A 22,569-nucleotide genomic window follows, 5' to 3' on the forward strand; every position below is an offset into this window, starting at 1 on the left:
ACGTTGGGGAATGAGACAGGAAATTACTAAAGTTGATAGGAGTAGGTTGTTTGAAGGAAAAGGATCGTCAGGAAAGTGGAATGTTTTTAAAAGTGTGCTGACAAGAGTTCAGGACATGCACGTCCCTGGTAGAGTGAAGGGCAAGGCAGGCAAACGTAATGAAGCTTGAATGACGAGGGAAATAGAGGTTTTGATCAAGAGTAAGAAGAGGGCATGGGTCAGGCAGCTGGGATCAAGTGTATCCCTGGAGGAGTTTCAGGAACTAAGGAGCAAGCTAAACAAAGGAAATCAGAAGGTTGTCAAAAATTGCAGCAGGATCTTGATCAGTTGGCCATGTGGGCTGAGGAATAGTTGATGAAATACAGTGAAATGTGAGGTGTTGCATTTTGGGAAGACTAACATGGGCAGGACTGACACAGTAAATTATAGGGCGCTGGGTGTGTTGCAGAGCAGAGGGATCAAGGAGTGCAGGTACATAGTTCATTGAAAGTGGCATCACAGGTAGATGGGATGGTCAAAAAGCCTTTTAGCACATTGGCCTTCAACAATCAGAGTATTCAGTATAGAAGCTGGGAGGTCAAGTTGCAGTTATATAAGATGTTGGTGAGGCAGCATTTAGAGTATTGTGTTCAGTTTTGGTGTTATAGGAAAGATGTTGTCAAGCTGGAAAGGGCGCAGATACGGTTTACGAGGATGTTGCCAGGGCTTGAGCTATAGGGAGAGGTTGAGCAGACTAGGACTGTATTCCTTGTAATGTGGGAGGATAACTGGTGATCTTGTAGAGGTGTACAAAATCATGTGAGTTACAGATCGGGTAAATGCACAGTCGCTTGCCCAGAGTAGGGGAATCGAGAACCAGAGGACATAGGTTTAAGGTGTGGGGGAAAGATTCAACAAGAGCCTGAGAGGTAACTATTCCACACAAAGGGTGGTGGGTGCACGGAACGTGCTGCCGGAGGAGGTATTTGAAGTAGGTACTATCGCAACATTTAAGAAACATTTAGACAGGTATGTGGATAGCACAGGTGTTGAAGGATATAAGCCAAATGCATGCAGGTGGGACTAGTGTAGATGGTACATGTTGGTATGTGGGAAAGGTGGGCAGAAGGGCCTGTTTCAACACTGTATAACTATGTCTAAAAAGGGATAGTAGGTTGTGCTGACAGACTTTATAAACAAATGGAAGGAAGCTTGTGAAGTATAAGCACTGGGCTGTTCTGCTGAATAGCCTATTCTGGGATGTATAACCTCAATAGAGGATGCGACGTATATGGAACAAGCTGTCAAAGGAAGCTGTTGAGGCAGATACAATAACAACATTTAACAGACATTTGGACAGATCCATGATAAACAAGTTTATAGGGATAGGGATCAAACATGAGCTAATGGGACTATATACATGGGCATCTTGCTGACATGGACAAACTGTGCTGAAGGCCCTATTCTGTGCTGTATGACTATGATGGATGTGCACAAGATGTTGTGTGTGGCAAAAGTCAAGCTTGTATGAAGTGCCAAGTAAGAGGGGGAGTCCAGCTACAAATCTACACGACTTTAACAAGGAACCCAAAGCCCATCCTTTCCAGCAGGGGAGGGATAGCCCGATACATTTGAAACGTGCTGACACATCTTTCCACAATGTCCAATGACAGAAAGTTCTGCTTCCATCTTTATGCAAGCAAAAGTCTCTCAAGGCAAGACAATTGGAATGCAATATCTTACTTTCAATCATGCAAGCTGAGACCATTGTCATTACTTCAGATGCCTTTGATGGGGTTATGGCACTGCAGCAACCTACCATGCAATGTGTTGCAAGGATTACCGCAATCCCACCCTGCAGTGGTGACTGTGGCCCAGTGGAGCATGAAGACGTTGTCTTTTCATAGGCCTGTTCATTTGTCATTGCCTGCTTTGTGGCCATCAGTAATGTTTGCCAGTCAGCTCGTCCAGATTACATTCCACGTGAGAAGCTGCAGTTCAAAGTTGGGCCAACAATACTAATAGCTGCCATATATCATACTTCAAGGCCATCTTCGGATGTGATGGCTCTCCAGAGAGGTGCCCTCCAGTCGAGGTTTCAGGTGTAGCCAACACCCCACCCCAGGACGGTATTCACAGTGTATATATTTGCTGCCTTTGCTGAAGATTAGAGTATCTTTGCTCCTAACAATGTTAATCTAATACTACCCTTTAGTTGCCCGTCATGTAACCAGTTGGAATGAATCATGACAAAATCATGCTGTTCTAAAGCTAGACTATAGATTGTTGATTTTAATATTACTCATCACCAAACTCCTTCACTTTGAAGGAACGAGTATCCAGCAGGTTAGCTCCGTCACTGGGGAAGGGCTATGCAGCTTTTATCATGTAAGCACAATTGGACACTAAGATAGTAAGTAACGTACGTATGGCACGAAAGGATCTATGCATCAAATGGATTTGCATTTCAATCTTCTCATTATCATCTGGTGTCAGTTCTAAAACATATTTTGCTTAACCCTAATTGATGTTGAGGAGGTACACAAAAATGTTGGAGAAACTCAGCGGGTGCAACAGCATCTATGGAGAGAAGGAAATAGGCAACATTTCGGGCCGAAACATTGCCTATTTCCTTCGCTCCATAGATGCTGCTGCACCCGCTGAGTTTCTCCGCATTTTTGTGTGCCTTCGATTTTCCAGCATCTGCAGTTCCTTCTTAAACCCTTGATGTTGAGGAGCTATCCTTCTAACTAACAATAATATCTGTGTTGAAGAAACCACAAGATTTGTATTACAGAAAAACCTATAACATGATGGTACAACAATTGTACCCGCACCATACTACTGAATTCATAAGAAACAAAAGATGGCAAACTAAACCGGGGTCATAATTGGTGAATTTATTTTTGAATCATCTGTGCCTACGATACATTACTGCTTGGAAGAGACAGATGAGTGCTTGAGTCAACCGACATATACAGTAAGGCACAATAGGATGCCAGTGTTATCATTTTAATTCATTCATATGTTGCCTGAAAATTATACAGGCCATTTATGTAGAACCAACACTTTGCTACACGAAAACTGTACAATCAAGTTAAAAAGGAAATATTGCTCAGTGGGGTACCGCAAGGCTCGGTGCTGGGACCGCAGCTATTTACAATATACATCAATAATTTAGATGAAGGGATTCAAAGTAACATTAGCAAATTTGCAGATGACACAATGCTGGGTGGCAGTGTGAACTGTGAGGAGGATGCTACGAGAATGCAGGGTGACTTGGACAGGTTGGGGGAGTGGACAGATGCACGGCAGATGCAGTTTAATGTGGATAAATGTGAGGTTATCCACTTGGGTAGCAAAAACAGGAAGGCAGATTACTATCTAAATGGTGTCAAGTTGGGAAAAGGGGAAGTACAACGGGATCTGGAGGTCCTTGTTCATCAGTCAATGAAAGTAAGCATGCAGGTACAGTAGGCAGTACAGAAAGCGAATGGCATGTTGGCCTTAATAACAAGAGGAGTTGAGTATAGGAGCAAAGAGGACCTTCTGCAGTTGTACAGGGCCCTAGTGAGACCACATCTGGAGTATTATCTTCAGTTTTCTTCCACTAATTTGAGGAAGGACATTCTTGCTATTGAGGGAGTGCAGCGAAGGTTCACAAGGTTAATTCCCGGGATGGCGGGGCTGTCATATGCTGAGAAAATGGAGCAGCTGGGCTTGTATACTCTGGAGTTTAGAAGGATGAGAGGCAATCTCATTGAAACATATAAGATTATTAAGGGTTTGGACACGCTAGAGGCAGGAAACATGTTACCGATGTTGGGAGAGTCCAGAACCAGGGGGCACAGTTTACGAATAAGGGGTAAGCCACAGAGAACGGAGATAAGGGAACACTTTTTCACACAGAGAGTGGTGAGTTTGTGGAATTCTCTGCCTCAGAGGGTTGTGGAAGCCAGTTCTCTGGATACTTTCAAGAGAGAGCTAGATACGGCTCTTAAAAATAGCGGAGTCAAGGGATATGGGGAGAAGGCAGGAACGGGGTACTGATTGGAGATGATCAGCCATGATCACATTGAATGGCGGTGCTGGCTCGATGGGCCAAATGGCCTACTCCTGCACCTATTATCTATTGTCTATTGAACCAGTCTAAAATATGTAAATTTTAACTGAAAAACATACCCATCAGCATACTGCTTTTATGAATTTTCAATATGGCAGGTCTCATATATAAATTAAATTCTTTAGATGAATAATTTATCCTTATTTCAAGCTTAACTTGATGGTATTTCTTCAAAATTTCACTGACATCAAATTATTTTGGCCAAGATAGACACAAAATGCTGGAGTAACTCAGTGGGACAGGCAGCAGCATCTCTGGGGAGATGGAATGGGTGACAATTTGGCTTTTGGTTAGTTTAACTTAATTATCATAAAACTACATCAACAATAGTATGTTAACTCAAATGCACTGACAATAAATAATCAAGAACCTAGTAAAATAATGAAATACTTTATCTGCCTCATAATCTCCACATATTTTGCCTGGGTTTACTGCGACTAAGACCAGTCCTGGTTGCTGAAAGTCAGTGTTTATTTTGTCCTGGTTTTCTCCTTTCATCTTGCAGGTTTTTCTCTTACCCTTGACAAACAGCTAACATAACTATTCAGCCTGCCAATCTATGGACTCGTTTTGTTCAAATTTGTCATATATGTGAATATCCCAGTGGTCTGATAATTGCTCCCCTGTATTATCTAATTTGGTTTTTCCTTTTCTATTTTGAATAATCTTGTTATGAAATAATAAGTATGGCCATGATGGAACTTCATAATTAGTTATCTGTAGATTATTAACCCTCTTATTCATGATAGCTCTGGCTCAGATGATGCAAATTCAAGTCACACTCCAGAAACTTAAGCCCACAAATGGAGCCCATCAATCCAGTGCAATATTCAGGGGATGCCACACTTCCAGGTGCCTTCTTTCAATCATTAATCTTGCAAAAACAGCTCATCTTGTCATTATCATGCTCTTGAGTGAAAGTGCTTGCAGCATGCAAATTAGCTGTCACATTTCATACACTGTTCAAACTTCAAAATACTTAATTTGTTGTAAAGCTGGGAGGTGACTTGATTAATGCAACCCATTGTGTTTCTTTTATTTGAAAGGTCTTCAGCACTCTATCATTAACTAACTGAGCTGTGGCTTATCATAATATACTGTAGTCACGGCCTTTTCTTTTCTCTGGGAAAATGGCAGAGATTGCAGAATTCAAATGGTCAACCAATATTTTCATTCTGGGTTTAAGAAGGAACTGCAGATGCTGGAAAATCAAAGGCACACAAAAATGCTGCAGAAACTCAGCGGGTGGAGCGAAGGAAATAGACAACGTTTCGGGCCGAAACCCTTCTTCAGACTGGGACAAAGATGACTGACTCTCACAACAATAGCACTGAAAGTGACACTGAAGCTCCAGTGAAAATCTAGCTGATTCATTAATATCCTTTTGCTGCATCTCTTATCTGGTCAAGCTCACATGTGATTCCATTTCCAAATTATATTGTTGAATATTAACTGCATGGCAACTTATTTAATTGTGTCAAACAACTACTGTGTGTTGGGAATACATTGATTAAATAGACTACAGTACTTCAAGAAATAAACTCAGTCGTACATTTTGCGGGAAGCTAGCAGCGGCATCTTCAACAGAGACACCCATAACATGAGAACAAGTGTTACTTACAAAATTCTTAAGGGGTTGGACAGGCTAGATGTAGGAAGATTGTTCCCGATGTTGGGGAAGTCCAGGACAAGGGGTCACAGTTTAAGGGTAGAGGGGAAATCCTTTTGGACCGAGATGAGAAAAACATTTTTCACACAGAGAGCGGTGAATCTGTGGAACTCTCTGCCACAGAAGGTAGTTGAGGCCAGTTCATTGGCTATATTTAAGTGGGAGTTAGATGTGGCCCTTGTGGCTAAAGGGATTAGGGGGTATGGAGAGAAGGCAGGTACAGGATACTGAGTTGGATGATCAGCCATGATCATATTGAATGGAGGTGCAGGCTCGAAGGGCCGAATGGCCTACTCCAGCACATATTTTCTATGTTTCTAAGTAACAAAGATAATGACACTCATTTACCGCTGAATCAGATTGGACCCTGCTCATTTCTTGCAGAGTTATCAGTGCTTCAGACCACTCTTCCTCCAATACTTCCACTCTCTATTCCATTCTCTCTTATTTGGTTTTTTTCTGTCTTACTTCCCTGTCCTCGCTATTATCTTTCTTTCCGCTCTGCTCCAGCCACAGCAACATTGATATATGGAGAAACAAGAAACTGCAGATGCTGGGACCTTGAGCAAAAACACAAAATGCTGAGGGACTTAGAGAGTCAGGCAGCATCTGTGGAGGGAATGGACAGATGACACTTCAGGTCGGGATGCTTCTTTAGACTCAGAGTTGACACATATATAAAAGAGCGATTTCTTAATTAATACAATATTTGAAAATTGTCATATTGTTTCGATCAGATAATACTTGCTTCCTTACTGAAAACAATTGTGTTGCTAACCAAATATAAACATGGCAGTGAGATTAACAAGGTATTTATCAAATTGTTTTTGGAATAATAGTCATATCTCAATGTTTTTGGTTATCACTAACTATACTATTAGAATAGTCAATGTGCATAGTTTATAATCTCAATTTCACTTGAGATCTGTTACCAATATCCAAATATTCCCTGTGAACATTGGCAAAGGTTTAAAATTACTGTATTAGATAATTGATCCAGATGACGAGAATAACAATACAGAGACACAAGTTCAAATCCTAGCATAATACCTGGGGATTTACATTCAATTAATTACATAATATGAACCTTGAAATAATTCTGAAATATTCAGATCATTGTAAAAGCTCATCTCGTTCACTGATCCCGTTACCAGGTCTGGCCAGTGTGTGGATGGCTCTTCACTGTATTATCATATCTCCTAGCAGTTAGAGTAACACATTGCATCCAAAGGCAAGAGGAATAGAAATATACAGACCACCTTTCATATACCCATGCACCAGAGTTAGACATGGCAATGTCACTCCTAGATCCGTTGAACTGCCAATCTTTACCTACCTCAAGGATCTTCATTCAAACCGAAGGTCAAAAGCAGGGATATTCAAGTTTGAAGAAGGGTCTCAACCCGAAACGTCACCCATTCCTTCTGTCCAGAGATGCTGCCTGTCCCGCTGAGTTACTCCAGCTTTTAGTGTCTATCTTCAATAATGAATATATATTATTAATTTTCAATGCATAAATCTTGAAAAATAAAGGGTCCATGGATGTATATAGTAAAGCCAAGAGAATATTTGGACTGGACTCGATAAGCAAGTCACATTAGAGACATCAGTCATTGACCATTTCAACAATAGAGTAAATAATCACCTACTCTTATTATTGAATGGTATTACAGTTCGAACACCCTTTATCATTGATTTCTGTGCTTGGAGCTGGGGACTTTGCAGTTAGTAATCCACATTCCTGCTCCCCACAACCTTTCTCCAACAAATAAGCTGTTAGTCTTCTCAATGATGGAATACCTTCTAGCTGTGTTGTACGTACCATTGTCATAACTTGCAAGAAACCCAACACCAACCAGGAGAAAACAAGCCGCACAATCCACCAAACATTCACATCACCTTGCAAGGGGACGGAATCATTATCCTTTAAGTTTTATTGAACTTCAAGACAGGCTGCAGTGTGAAGAAATAATGAGCAAAACCAATAGTCTTCGAACAGTTCTGATTATGTTCCAAATACTAGATATATAGAGATGAAGCATCAATCTACTACAACAGCTCAAGTTAATTATCAGAAATTTGCATAATATCATTAAAACAAAGGGATTTCCAGACAAACAGGAAATTAAAAAGGATGCTTTCATGTTTTTAAATAACTGACTTCAAAGTTTTACTAATTTAAAGAAGTCTACAATTATTTTACCAACAAATGAAAAATGCATGTTTACTTTTTGGCATTTCATTTGTATTTCAGATTCATGACTTGCACAGAAAACAAATGTGTGAGATCAAACTTCCACTTAGGTTCCTACGTCTTTAAGAAGGAACTGCAGATGCTGGAAAATCGAAGGTAGACAAAAATGCTGGAGAAACTCAACGGGTGCAGCAATTAACCAACCTGATCTCCCGGTGGCTCAGCACTTCAACTCCCCCTCCTATTCCGAATCCGATCTCTCTGTCCTGGGCCTCCTCCATGGCCAGAGTGAGCACCACCGGAAATTGGAGGAACAGCACCTCATATTCCGCTTGGGCAGTCTGCACCCTAGTGGCATAAACATTGAATTCTCCCATTTCCGGTAACCCTTGCTGTCTCCTCCCCTTCTCAGCCCTCGGGCTCCTCCTCTTCCTTTTTCCTTTCTGCCCCCCACCCACCCTCCATCAGTCTGAAGAAGGGTTTTCGGCCCGAAACGTTGCCTATTTCCTTCGCTCCATAGATGCTGCTGCAACCTTAGGTTCCGACATCTCTTTGTGTAGAGTGCAGTACTGGTGTGGGCATAAGTTAATGGTGGCATCGTCTGCTGGGTTTCCAGGGCTGTTGAATACTTCAGTGCTGCATCAGTAGATTCCCACAGACTCCAATGAGGCAGAGTTCCAACTCTGAGTCTGCAAAATCTCCCTATTGAGCAGTGCTTGGTGAAAACGATGACAGCCACAATGAAATTAATGGGAATAAATGGCTGCCAGCGGAATGGGTAGTGGACATGTTCACATGTTTAATTGTTTGAAGATGTATGTGGCGTTTGAATATTTGAGAATGTAAATTATAATTAATGTAAACTAATATTTTTCAGTGATAGCTTTGACAGGATAAAGGTGGGAGGCATGGAGACATGATGGACAGAACTGAGTGAAGGAAATCAATTGTATAATGATGTGAAGTAATTGTAAAATTGATTTCCAATTACTCATCCATCATGTGTACAGGTCTGCCTTTGATTGAAGTGTCTGTACTTTCATTATTTACACTTGATTTCCTTTTCTCAACACAATAAAAACATCGTGACCCTTGAAATTGTACAGAGGCAGCTTGCCAGACTGGTGATCAGAGGTGTGATTATGTTTTATGCATGGACTGTCACTACTGTGAGTGAAGAGAGGACCAGAGGAAGATGGTTTAGTTACGAGACTAGATATGGAAACTGGAATACTGAGATCAGTGAGGGGACAGCTGAGCTGACAAACAGTTGTTTGGAATATGTGAGTTCTAGGCAGGATTGGGATCAGAGGGCGAGGCCATGATGCTGGGACTTTGAAGGAGACTAAGGGCAATCAGAAAGCTCAACATGTCAGTAAGGCAGTCAACAAGGTTCCGCATGGTAGGCTGCTCTGGAAGGTTAGATTGCATGGGATCCAAGGAGAGATAGCTGAATGGATAGCAAATTGGCTTCATAGAAGGAAGCAGAGGGTGATGGTGGAAGGCTGCTTCTCAGACTGGAGGCCTGGGACTAGTGGTGTGCCTCAGGGTTCAGTGCTGGGCCCGTTACTGTTTGTCATCTACATCAATGATTTGGATGGGAACATACAGGGCAAGATTAGCAAGTTTGCTGATGATACAAAAGTGGGTGCTTTTGCAGGTACTGAAGATGGTTGTGAACGATTGCAGCAGGATCTGGATCGATTGGCTGAGGAATGGTTGATGGAATTTAATACAACAAAATGTGAGGTGTTGCATTTTGGGATGTCTAACAAGGGCAGGACCTACACAGTGAATGGTAGGCCTCAGGAGATTGTTGTAGAGCAGAGGGATCTAGGAGTGCAGGTGCATGGTTCCTTGAAGGTCAAGTCGCAGGTAGATAAGGAGGTCAAAAAGGCTTTTGGCACATTGGCCTTCATCAGTCAGAGCATTGAGTATAGAAGTTGGGAGGTCATGTTGCAGTTGTATAAGACGTTGGTGAGACCACATCTAGAGTATTGTGTTCAGTTCTGGGCACCATATTATAGGAAAGATATTGGCAAGCTTGAAAGGGTTCAGAGAAGATTTACGAGGATGTTGCCAGGACTAGAGGGTCTGAGCTACTGGGAGAGGTTGAGTAGGCAGGGTCTCTATTCCGTGGAGCGCAGGAGGACGAGGAGTGACCTTATAGAGGTGATAAGATAATGAGAGGAATACATCGGGTAGATGCACATCATTTCTTGCCCAGAGCAGGGGTTCAAGGTGAAGGGGAAAAGATTTAATAGGAATCTGAGGGGTAACTTTTTCACACTAAGGGTGGTGGGTGTATGGAACAAGCTGCCAGAGGAGGTAGTTGAGGCTGGGAATATCCCAATGTTTAAGAAACAGTTGGACAGGTACATGGATAGGACAGGTTTGGAGGGATATGGGCCAAACGCAAGCAGGTGGGACTAGTGTAGCTGGGACATGTTGGCCGGTGTGGGCAAGTTAGGCTGAAGGGCCTGTTTCCACACTGTATCACCCTGTTACTCAATTAAAAGGCATCTCAACAAGTTAACAAGCTCCAAATTTACAAGCTTAGACCTTGACAAGAAAGTCTCTGCAGATTTCACTAAATTAGACTCCAGATTTGTTTTGGAGATCATGCTTGTGCATGAGTGGTCCACGACATTTGCCGACCACACAAGAGTGAAATAGTCTTGAGGAACCAATATCGAAGGTGGACTGTTTACGTTTGGATGTCATCGCACTGACCTAGATGCTTCAGCCCTACACGTGCCCTACATGTTTTGTGTTCCAGGATGCAGCTGACAAATCTCTGCAGCAAAACACAACTGCTTTACATTTGGCTTTCCAATAAAATTCCATCATCATTTCAACATGCAAATTGAATGTTTTTTTCCACATAATTCTGTTTATTATTGGTGTTATTCTGTTTTACATGGGTATAGTCTGCTTAGGGTATAGTCTGATATGTTTGCAATACCTGGTTTGAGACTGTTAAATGATTCAGTGATACCCTTGCTATCGTGCAGGTAATGGAAGCCTCAACGGTATAGGTTACATTTACATGAATAAATGAAGAGAGCTAGGAGATCTTTCATTGTGTTCCTCGTGTAGTTTAACTGGGAACCTGCTGCATCCAAAACACAACTGAAGTTTTCCCAGCCATGGAGTACAACAAAGTTATTGAAGCAACAGAGAAGTGAATGAAATTGAATACAATTACATGTTCCTCAAATTAACTATATTCAATTTATTTGCTGCCCCATTTCAACTGTTCCCCTAAGCTTCTGGGGTACTTACACATTTTGTGTTTACTTAGATATTTTGCTCAATAGTACATTACTGTATTTGCTCAGATTTACTTGTGATTTATTCAGTTTACATCCACATCTGAAATATGAGTCTTCACTTTATCATTTTTACTGGGAATATTATTAGTGCAGAACTGAATTAAGAGATTTGATCTATTGTGAATTAACCGATAACCAATAACTGATAACCGATAAGTTCCCTCCGTAACTCCCTTGTCTGCCTTCCACAAAGACCGCTCCCTCCGTAACTCACTTGTCTGCCTTCCGCAAAGACCGCTCCCTCCGTAACTCCCTTGTCAATTCTTCCTTTCCCTCCCGCACCACCCCCCCCCCCCCGGGCACTTTCCCTTGCAACCGCAAGAGATGCTACACTTGTCGATTTATCTCCCCCCTCGACTCCATTCAAGGACCCAAGCAGTCGTTCCAGGTGTGACAGAGGTTCAGCTGCATCTACTCCAACCTCATCTATTGCATCCGCTGCTCTAGATGTCAGCTGATCTACATCGATGAGACCAAGCGGAGGTTGGGCGTTCGTTTTGCCGAACAACTCAGTTCGGTCCGCACTAACCAACCTGACCTCCCGGTGGCTCAGCACTTCAACTCCCCCACCCATTCCGTATCCGACCTCTCTGTCCTGGGTCTCCTCCATGGCCAGAGCGAGCAACACCGGAAATTAGAGGAACAGCATCTCATATTCCGCTTGGGGAGTCTGCATCCTGCGGGCATGAACATTGAATTCACCCAATTCTGTTAGCCCTTGCTGTCTCCTCTCCTTCCTATCTCTCCCTCAGCCCTCGGGCTCCTCCTCCTTTTTACTTTCTTCGACAAGTCCTACAGTAAGATTGTTACACCTAAGGTACTGGAAGAGAGAAGGTGGGAGACAGTGAGAAAGGGAGGGAAGCATGGAATGCCAATGTCCCCGGGTGTTGTACCTCTTGTGAACAGGTTCACCCACTTAGAAGCTGTCGGGACAGAAGACGTGTTTACACTGAGCGGCGGACTGGCTTGCGATGCGAATAGGGCTGTTGAGCCAAAACCAAAAATCCTCAAGGGTGAAGGTGAACATCCGGAAGTGGTAGTGCATGTCGGCATAAACGATGTCGGAAAGAAGGGGATGAATATTCTGCAGCGTGACTTTAGAGAGCTCGGAAAAATGCTGAAAAGCAGGACCTCCAGGGTTGTTATCTCCGGTTTGCTTCCAGTTCCTCGTGCTGGCGAGAGCAGGAACAGGGAGATACGGGACCTGAACGTGTGGCTGAGGAACTGGTGCACGGGGCATGGATTTAGATTCTTAGATCACTGGGATCTGTTTTGGGGTAAGGGGGAACTGTACAAAAGGGACGGATTGCATCTTAACAGGTGTGGGACCAGCATTCTGGCAGGCAGGTTTGCCACTGCTACACGGGTGGTTTTAAACTGAATAAGGGGGGTGGGGTGTCGAATGGGATAGTGGAGGATGGAGTTAAAGGGAAAGGGGTTCTGTGAGCGTAGAGACAGAGGGGTGTAAAATGAGGGTAGAAGCAATAGGTAGCAAGGTGAAAAGTAAAAGTGGCAGGCCGGCAAATCCAGGGCAAAAATCAAAAAGGGCCATTTTTCAGCATAATAGTATAAGGGGTAAGAGTGTTGTAAAAACAAGCCTGAAGGCTTTGTGTCTCAATGCAAGGAGCATTCATAATAAGGTGGATGAGTTGAATGTGCAGATAGCTATTAATGACTATGATATAGTTGGGATCACGGAGACATGGCTCCAGGGTGACCAAGGCTGGGAGCTGAACATCCAGGGATATTCAATATTCAGGAGGGATAGACAGAAAGGGAAAGTAGGTGGGGTAGCGTTGCTGGTTAGAGAGCAGATTAACGCAATAGAATAAAGGACATTAGCTTTGAGGATGTGGAATCGATATGGGTAGAGCTGCGAAACACTAAGGGGCAGAAAACGCTGGTGGGTGTTGTGTACAGGCCACCTAACAGTAGTAGTGGAGTTGGGGATGGCATCAAACAGGAAATTAGAAATGCGTGCAACAAAGGTAAAAAAAGGTGACTTCAATCTACATATAGATTGGGTGAATCAAATTGGCAAGGGTGCTGAGGAAGAGGATTTCTTGGAATGTATGCGGGATAGTTTTCTAAACCAACATGTAGAGGAACCAACAAGAGAGCAGGCTATTCTAGACTGGGTATTGAGTAATGAGGAAGGGTTAGTTAGCAGTCTTGTTGTGCGTGGCCCCTTGGGCAAGAGTGACCATAATATGGTTGAGTTCTTCATTAGGATGGAGAGTGACATCGTTAATTCAGAAACAAGGGTCCTGAACTTAAAGAAAGGTAACTTTGAGGGTATGAGAAGTGAATTGGCCAAGATAGACTGGCGATTGAGTCTTAATGGGTTGACGGTGGATATGCAATGGAAGGCATTTAAAGACTGCATGGATGAACTACAACAATTGTTCATCCCAGTTTGGCAAAAAAATAAATCAGCGAAGGTAGTGCATCTGTGGATAACAAGGGAAATCAGGGATAGTATCAAAACAAAAGATGAAGCGTACAAATTAGCCTGAAAAAGCAGCCTACCAGAGGACTGAGAGAAATTCAGAGACCAGCAGAGGAGGACAAAGGGCTTAATTAGGAAAGGGAAAATAGATTATGAAAGAAAACTGGCAGGGAACATAAAAACGGACTGCAAAAGTTTTTATAGATATGTGAAGAGAAAAAGATTAGTTAAAACAAATGTAGGTCCCTTGCAGTCAGAAACGGCTGAATTGATCATGGGGAACAAGGACATAGCAGACCAATTGAATAACTACTTTGGTTCTGTCTTTACTAAGGAAGACATAAATAATCTGCCGGATATAGCAGGGGACCGGGGGTCAAATGAGATGGAGGAACTGAGTGAAATCCAGGTTAGCCGGGAAGTAGTGTTAGGTAAATTGAATGGATTAAAGGCCGATAAATCCCCAGGGCCAGATAGGCTGCATCCCAGAGTACCTAAGGAAGTAGCCCCAGAAATAGTGGATGCATTAGTGATAATTTTTCAAAACTCTTTAGATTCTCTAGTAGTTCCTGAGGATTGGAGGGTAGCTAATGTAACACCACTTTTTAAAAAAGGAGGGAGAGAGAAAACGGAGAATTACAGACCAGTTAGTCTAACGTCAGTAGTGGGGAAACTGCTAGAATCAGTTATTAAAAATGGGATAGCAGCACATTTGGAAAGTGGTGAAATCATTGGACAAATTCAGCATGGATTTATGATGGGTAAATCATGTCTGACAAATCTTATAGAATTTTTCGAGGATGTAACTAGTAGAGTGGATAAGGGAGAACCAGTGGTTGTGTTATATCTGGACTTTCAGAAGGCTTTCGACAAGGTCCCACATAAGAGATTAGTATACAATCTTAAAGCACACAGTATTGGGGGTTCAGTATTGATATGGATAGAGAACTGGCTGGCAGACAGGAAGCAAAGAGTAGGAGTAAACGAGTCCTTTTCACAATGGCAGGCAGTGACCAGTGGGGTACCGCAAGGCTCAGTTCTGGGACCCCAGCTATTTACGATATAAATTAATGATTTGGACGAGGGAATTGAATGCAACATCTCCAAGTTTGCGGATGACATGAAGCTGGGGGGCAGTGTTAGCTGTGAGGAGGATGCTAGGAGGCTGCAAGGTGACTTGGATAGGCTGGGTGAGTGGGCAAATGCATGGCAGATGCAGTATAATGTGGATAAATGTGAGGTTATCCACTTTGGTGGCAAAAACAGGAAAGTAGATTATTATCTGAATGGTGGCCGATTAGGAAAGGGGGAGATGCAACGAGACCTGGGTGTCATTGTACACCAGTCATTAAAAGTAGGCATGCAGGTGCAGCAGGCAGTGAAGAAGGCGAATGGTATGTTAGCATTCATAGCAAAAGGATTTGAGTATAAGAGCAGGGAGGTTCTACTGCAGTTGTACAGAGTCTTGGTGAGACCACACCTGGAGTATTGCGTACAGTTTTGGTCTCCTAATCTGAGGAAAGACATTCTTGCCATAGAGGGAGTACAGAGAAGGTTCACTAGACTGATTCCTGGGATGTCAGGATTTTCATATGAAGAAAGACTGGATAGACTCGGCTTGTACACGCTAGAATTTAGATGATTGAGGGGGGATCTTATAGAAACTTACAAAATTCTTAAGGGGTTGGACAGGCTAGATGCAGGAAGATTGTTCCCGATGTTGGGGAAGTCCAGAACAAGGGGTCACAGTTTAAGGATAAGGGGGAAATCTTTTAGGACCGAGATGAGGAAAACGTTTTTCACACAGAGAGTTGTGAATCTCTGGAATTCCTTCCCGCAGAAGGTAGTTGAGGCCAGTTCATTGGCTATATTTAAGAGGAAGTTAGATGTGGCCCTTGTGGCTAAAGGGATCAGGGGGTATGGAGAGAAGGCAGGTACAGGATATTGAGTTGGATGATCAGGCATGATCATATTGAATGGCGGTGCAGGCTCGAAGGGCTGAATGGCCTACTCCTGCACCTATTTTCTATGTTTCTATGTTTCTCCCCGCCTCCCACCCCCCTATCAGTCTGCAAAAGCGTTTTGGTCCGAAACGTTGCCTATTTCCTTCGCTCCATAGATGCTGCTGCACCCGCTGAGTTTCTCCAGCTTTTTTGTGTACCTAACTGATAACCAACACTGGTTATTATTCACCACAGCAACACTAGTATCTCTCAGTAACACATGAAAAATATGTTTCAAATCAAAAGCTAGATATATTGTTTGGGCCTTACAAACTGGCAACTTTCTTTGAGTTTTATTTCTCATACCTTATAGTTTTTAATCGGGGATCTCCAGATCGTCAAGTTGAACGAAAGATTAACAGTACTAATGCGAACTGCAGATCAATGGACAGTAAAGGATCAGATTAAATCCTCTGTGAACAAAAAACTGCAAGCCACAGATCTAGAGAAACAATTGTTGAATTTGGAACATTTCTTGCAAATATTTCCAAATTAATTTGCTTATTTTATACATAGGTTGTGTTTTACTTTAATTTTTTTCCACATTTATCAAATTATTAGCATGAACGAACAGAAATAGCAGACAAACTATCTATTAGATGCACACTTAATTCAAAATAAACAACATTTATTGGAACATAGAGCATGGAACAGTACTGCACAGCAACAGGCTCTTTGGACCACAAATGTCCATGCAGAACATAATGACATTAAACTAATTTCCTCTGCCTCCACATCATTCATATCATCACCTTTCCCTGCATTTCATGTGTAATTACTGGTAATAATATTAATAATGATTTGCTCACACTTTAACTCTATATGATCACAAATAGAATGAATATTTCCAATGTCAAAGGTGGTTGGCATGGTGAGTGCAGGTCATTGCAGGAGACTAAAGATAGACACAAAGTGCTGAAGTAACTCAGTAGGACAGGCAGCATCTTTGGAGAGAAGGAATGGGTGACGTTTCAGGTCGAGAGTCAGTTTCAGGCCTGTCCCGCTGAGTTATGCCCCTGTCCCACTTAGGAAACCTGAACGGAAACCTCTGGAGACTTTGCGCCCCACCCAAGGTTTCCGTGCGGTTCCCAGAGGTTTTTGTCAGTCTCCCTACCTGCTTTGACTACCTGCAACCTCCAGCAACCACCTGCAACCTCAGTGAATGGCACGGGAACCTTGGGTGGGGCGCAAAGTCTCCAGAGGTTTCCGTTCAGGTTTCCTAAGTGGGACAGGGGCATTACTCCAGCACTTTGTGTTGATCTTCAGTGTAAACCAGCATCTGCAGTTCCTTCATACACATTGCTGGAGACTAGCCGTAGCTGCTCCATGACATAGCAGACTACCCAAATTCCAAATTTTCACCCAATTCTTTATTTCACTCTCATCACCTTCCATCCGATGCAGTAGGAATTGTTGCCTGGCCCTCCCTTTGTTTGGATGCACAGTACTTCCCAGCCCAGAAATTCATCCAGAGTGACAAACTCAACAGTATTTCTGCAGCAGAAGATGAAAAGGGAGGCCAAAGGATCTGGGCAGTCAGGTAACACATGAAGCAATGCAGCTAATCATTGTCTATTGTCTATTTTATGTCTATCTTCACATCTAATCATTGAGCATGCTACATCTGGGTAGTGGGCAGGTGCTGTAGACCTGCACGGGAAGGTAGACGCTCCCACCCCCACGAGTCTCGGGCAGATGGGACTTGTCAGCCTGGGAAGGTAGTCCATCTAGGAGAGGGAAAACTCTGATTTAAAACCTCCACTGCCTCGTGGCCATATCCAGTCATGGAAAAGGCTCCTGGAGTAAACCTCAAGAAAATCCAGAGTCGGAGCCCCTAAGGGAGTTTGTCGTTGCCTACAACCTCGCTCTGGCAGCTCCTGCGACGGCGCTGGTGCCAAACACTAACGGCCCTGCTGTTCCTTTGGATCGATCAGCGACGTGGAGAGGGGGTACGTGCTGCATGGGCAACAGCCTGTCCTCCATATGACATTGCCCAGGCTTGCATCCGACCAGGATGCATCACCCATGGTCAGTCATGACCGAGGGGGGACTACTACTACTACTACCATGGAGAACTATGTAGCCAAACAAAGCACTCTGGTAACTCCAAACCAGAGGTACCAGTGAACGCTCTAGAGTTTAAAAGAATGGAAGGCAATCTCAGTGAAATTTACAAAATGTTCATGAAGTTTGACATAGCAGATGCACAGATGATATTTCCATCAGAACCAGGGGTCACAATGTCAAAACATGGGGTAAGCTATTGAGAACATTTTGAAATGTAATAAGATTTCTTCACCGAAGGGTTGCAATTCAAAACAGAGAACCATACACATTCAAATATTAGGCAAATAAATATTTTGCGATTAATGCAGGAATGGAATGCAGGAAGAATGACCATGATCTTACTAAATGGCAGATGTGGGGGTGTGGATAGCCTATACTTTCTTCTATTTCTTATCTGCTTATGTTCAGAGGAAAACAGCTAATTCATTCTAGATGCCAACAGCATATTGGTTCACCAGGTGAGGCTAGGGACTGGATCTGGTTCAGATTTATAATGGCCATTTCAGGAAGGTACAGGATGAGATTTTGAACCTGTAGAAACAAATTTCAATATGGATACTTCTTGGGTTGGTGGGAGGAGGAGAGGAAATTGGCATGGGTGAACAAAAAATATTAGAAACATAGAAACATAGAAAATAGGTGCAGGAGGAGTCCATTCGGCCCTTCGAGCCAGCACCGCCATTCATTGTGATCATGGCTGATCGTCCCCTATCAATAACCCGTGCCTGCCTTCTCCCCATATCCCTTGACTCCACTAGCTCCTAGAGCTCCATCTAACTCTCTCTTAAATCCATCCAGTGATTTGGCCTCCACTGCCCTCTGTGGCAGGGAATTCCATAAATTTACAACTCTCTGGGTGAAAAAGTTTTTTCTCACCTCAGTCTTAAATGACCTCCCCTTTATTCTAAGACTGTGGCCCCTGGTTCTGGACTCGCCCAACATTGGGAACATTTTTCCTGCATCTGGCTTGTCCAGTCCTTTTATAATTTTATATGTTTCTATAAGATCCCCCCTCATCCTTCTAAAATATTGCACTGGAATAGATAGTCAATGCAAAAGTACAACTTCAAAATAGTGCGTCAGTTGATTCATCAGTTACAAATTGAAAGCACTGTTGTGATATACATTCCATTTTTCCAAACTCTTTCTGGAATTCATTGCTTCTCTGAAATAGTAGCACGTTCCTTGCTAATAAATAAAATTCTAATGCACAAAAAGACGTAAAATTTTATGAAACATAAACATTCTTTTAAAAAACCAAAGCAATTTGCTCTATTCATAAAAAACTACATATCATTTCTATAGTCATTACAAATCCAAGCATACAACAAAATATTGCAGATGAAATGATATAACATATAAGGTAGCTCCATCACAACTCCTTTTTCCAATGCCATGTTATCAATTCCACATCACTGAAAAGCGCCTAATACAATTCCGCACAACGCCATTAAAGTATACTTGTCACCTGGGACACTTTCAGTTTTCAGGAGCTAAGTTGCTTCTATTCTGTGATGTCGTAGGTGTTTCCCTTTTTACTTTTCTTAGTTCTATGAACCTTGATTTAAAAATTATTTCTTGCAATACATTTCCAACTTAAATGATTTAATTTAAAAAATGCATGTATGTGACTGCACAGTTCACATTGGAAATTGTATTGATACTTGTGAGAAATAAAGTTGCTCGCTTACCAGGGCAGAGCTGGAGAATGGAAGTGTCTGAATTGCTGAATTGACAGCCAGTATGTACTTGATGGGCCGATCGATTTCCTGTGTTTAAGAAAGAACTGCAGATGCTGGAAAAATCGAATTGTGTTTTTGGAATCCAGCGTTTTTGTCTACCTCCTCAGGCACTGTTATATCTTTCCTCATCCCTTCTGTCAAATGGTATCACCTCACTTTTATGTATTGAATTTCATCTGCCATTTGCTACTTTTTCCATAACTGTATCTGTGTTCATTTGCAGTTGATTGGTATCACCTTCACTGTTTGTTGCACCTCATCTTTTCCTGTGTTCCAATAATATGGTCACAGAGCACAGAAATATCATCTTCAATTCACTAGTCTGGGTCCATGAGTCACTAATTCTCTTGTATTCTCTCATTATTCCCATCAATTTTTCTCAGATTTTACCACTCAACTACACACTAATGGCAGCCTATTAATCTACCAACCTAAACATCTTGAATTGTGGGAGGAAACCCAAACACCTGATGGAAACTCATGAGGTCATGGGAAGAATGAGCAAACACCACACAGACGATGGCCAAGGTCAGGATCAAACCCAAGTCACCGGAGCTGTGAGGCAGTAGAGATTCAAGAGAGTTTATTGTCATGTGTCCCTGATAGGACAATGAAATTCTTGCTTTGTTTCAGCACAACAGAACATAGTAGGTATGACTACAAAACACAGAGCAGTGTGTCCATAGCTTTGCATCTGTAAGCAGTGGGAAACTTTGCCCCTACTATACTTCAGTATGATAAACAATAATTTATTATGACTTGTTGCTTTCATTATTTGAGAATATGTTTTAATCTAAGCGAACAGCTACTCAATTTTGTTGGCCCTCTTGTCATGTGTCATCCAGTCAATATTAAAATTCACGTTATTATTTGAATGGTCAATGACCTATCTGCACCATGAACTATTTCTCTCTCCAAGGCAGTTTCTATTTTTATTTTATAACCACTGCATTACATTCATCATTTTTTTTCTGTTCATCAGATAATCCATCCATCCAGTCATTCACAATCCCTCTTTTGCAAATCCATAATTAACTAAATCTTTGTAAGTACCTGATATTTTTATTCCTACTAATATTTCTAAAGCTTTAGCGAAATTTGATGACTAGCCCAGTTTATAGGACTGTCCTTAAGATCTTTGCAACTTTCCAATATTCTAATTTCTCCCATACCGTAGGAATTTTGGAAGTTGTTTCTCTAATCCCAAACCCTTTAGCAACCTGAGATACAAACCATCAGGAACAGGTGACCTATCCATTTCAAGTATAGCCAGCCTTCCCAGGCCTTGCCCTTATCCAATCTTCACCATGCATTGTGTGTAGGAAGGAACTGCAGATATTGGTTTACACCGACGATACACACAACATGCTGGATTAACAGCGGGTGAGGCAGCATCTCTGGACACAAGGAATAGGTGATATTTTAGGACGAGGCCCTTTCTTCAGACTGAGAGTCAGGGGAGATGGAAACTAGAAGTATGAAAAGGTACAGGACAAATCAGAGACATCACCAATGGCCAAAGAGCCCACAATGGTTCATGGTTGGTTGCGCAGAAGGTGATAATGAGGGGATATGAACAGGGCGACTAGGAGTAGAGTATAAACCAAGAACAACAGATACAGTAGATGAGGTTGGAGAAGGTGCAAGTGAACCTCTGCCTCACCTGAAAGGACTGCCGGAGTCCCTGGATGGAATCGGTGGTGGAATAGGGACAGGTGTTGCATCTCCTGCAGTTGCAGGAGAAAGTACCTGGGGAGGGGGTGGTTTGGGTGGGAAGGGATGAGTGAACAGTTTATAGATGTCAGTTAATCACAAAATGTCATTAGCTGATTAATCACAAAATCACAACAGAAGAGGGGCATACATTAACGGAAACAAATTATTGATACATGCAGCTTAATTTTTAATTGATATGTGTAGAAACATAGAAAATAGGTGCAGAAGTAGGCCATTCGGCCCTTCGAGCCTGCACCGCCATTCAATATGATCATGGCTGATCATCCAACTCACTGATTTCACCATTGTTCTGCAGACAATTCTGGGAGGAAGTTTGTGACTCAAGAGAATGCAAGCTCACACAATAACTCTGGGTGAAATGCACTGCCTTTCTCTACATCATCTGTTTCTTGATGGTACTTCAGTAATGGTCCTAGTGAAGGTCAAATGTCTCAGAAACTCAGAGGCAGCAAACGACGCTGGGCTCATGTCCACAGATCCCATTGCCCAAGAATATTTGGAGGCCAATAGTCTTACGGAGAATAAGAGGCCAGAATAAAGTTTCCTGTGGCAAAAGTAACAGGTTACTGTGACTTTATTGTTCTGACACACACCTGTGCCTTATTTTGCTTCACCTGAAGATGCCATCTCTTCCAGTTTCCTTGAGCAAAGATTATTAGATTGAGTGAGAGAGCAGATTTGTGATTGTTTAGAAGTTAATGAATTATAAACTACTTTCATACACCAATCTGGGCTTCCTTCTAAATAAAGAAACTCTCAATGAATCTTCCCTTATGTATATAATTGAGCTTGATCATAAGATCATATTGTCAATGTTGTGTATTCGGGGAATTATATTTCTCTGGCATTCTATGATACCTGCTCTATTTCAGTAGACTTTTGGACCTCAGTACCTTCTAACTTCTGTGCATGCGCTAGAAAATGTAGCTGAGCACTATTCTACAATAGCCGAGGATCAATCCAATGAAAAATATGACAAGGGCCTCTTCTTGCTTTGGAGGCACTCTGTAGCACAATCGGGAGAGGCTTACTTACTTTGCCATTATCCATGTGGGCCCCGCATCTACACAAGACCCTTCAGTTCAAGAAAAAGGAAAAAGGTGTCATGCTGTAGAGCAGTGATGGAAGGTCTTAGTGCACAGCTTCAAATTAAGACTCTTTCTGGCAGTGCGATTAGGAACAATTTTATTACGCTGAGATTCTCAAGCATCCTCCTGTTATGGGGTGTGTGGCCTGGCAAGAAGATAGTGTGGGGCAATGTCCTTCCACCA

General features: G+C 42.4%; 1 protein-coding gene across 4 annotated transcripts in view; it reads right to left on the bottom strand.

Moving 5' to 3' along the window:
- Positions 1–22,569, bottom strand: part of rims2 (regulating synaptic membrane exocytosis 2) — a 922,071-nt gene that overhangs the window by 452,334 nt on the left and 447,168 nt on the right. Inside the window, exon 1 of one of the 4 annotated variants that reach the window (XM_033018901.1) lies at positions 19,511–19,845. The exons of the other annotated variants lie outside the window; for them this stretch is intronic. The gene's annotated coding sequence lies outside the window, so the exon portion shown is untranslated. Of the gene's footprint in view, positions 1–19,510; positions 19,846–22,569 lie in introns of those variants that run through there. 4 annotated transcript variants of the gene reach the window in all.

Source organism: Amblyraja radiata, chromosome 4 (genome assembly GCF_010909765.2).
Source record: "Amblyraja radiata isolate CabotCenter1 chromosome 4, sAmbRad1.1.pri, whole genome shotgun sequence".
Taxonomy (NCBI): domain Eukaryota; kingdom Metazoa; phylum Chordata; class Chondrichthyes; order Rajiformes; family Rajidae; genus Amblyraja; species Amblyraja radiata.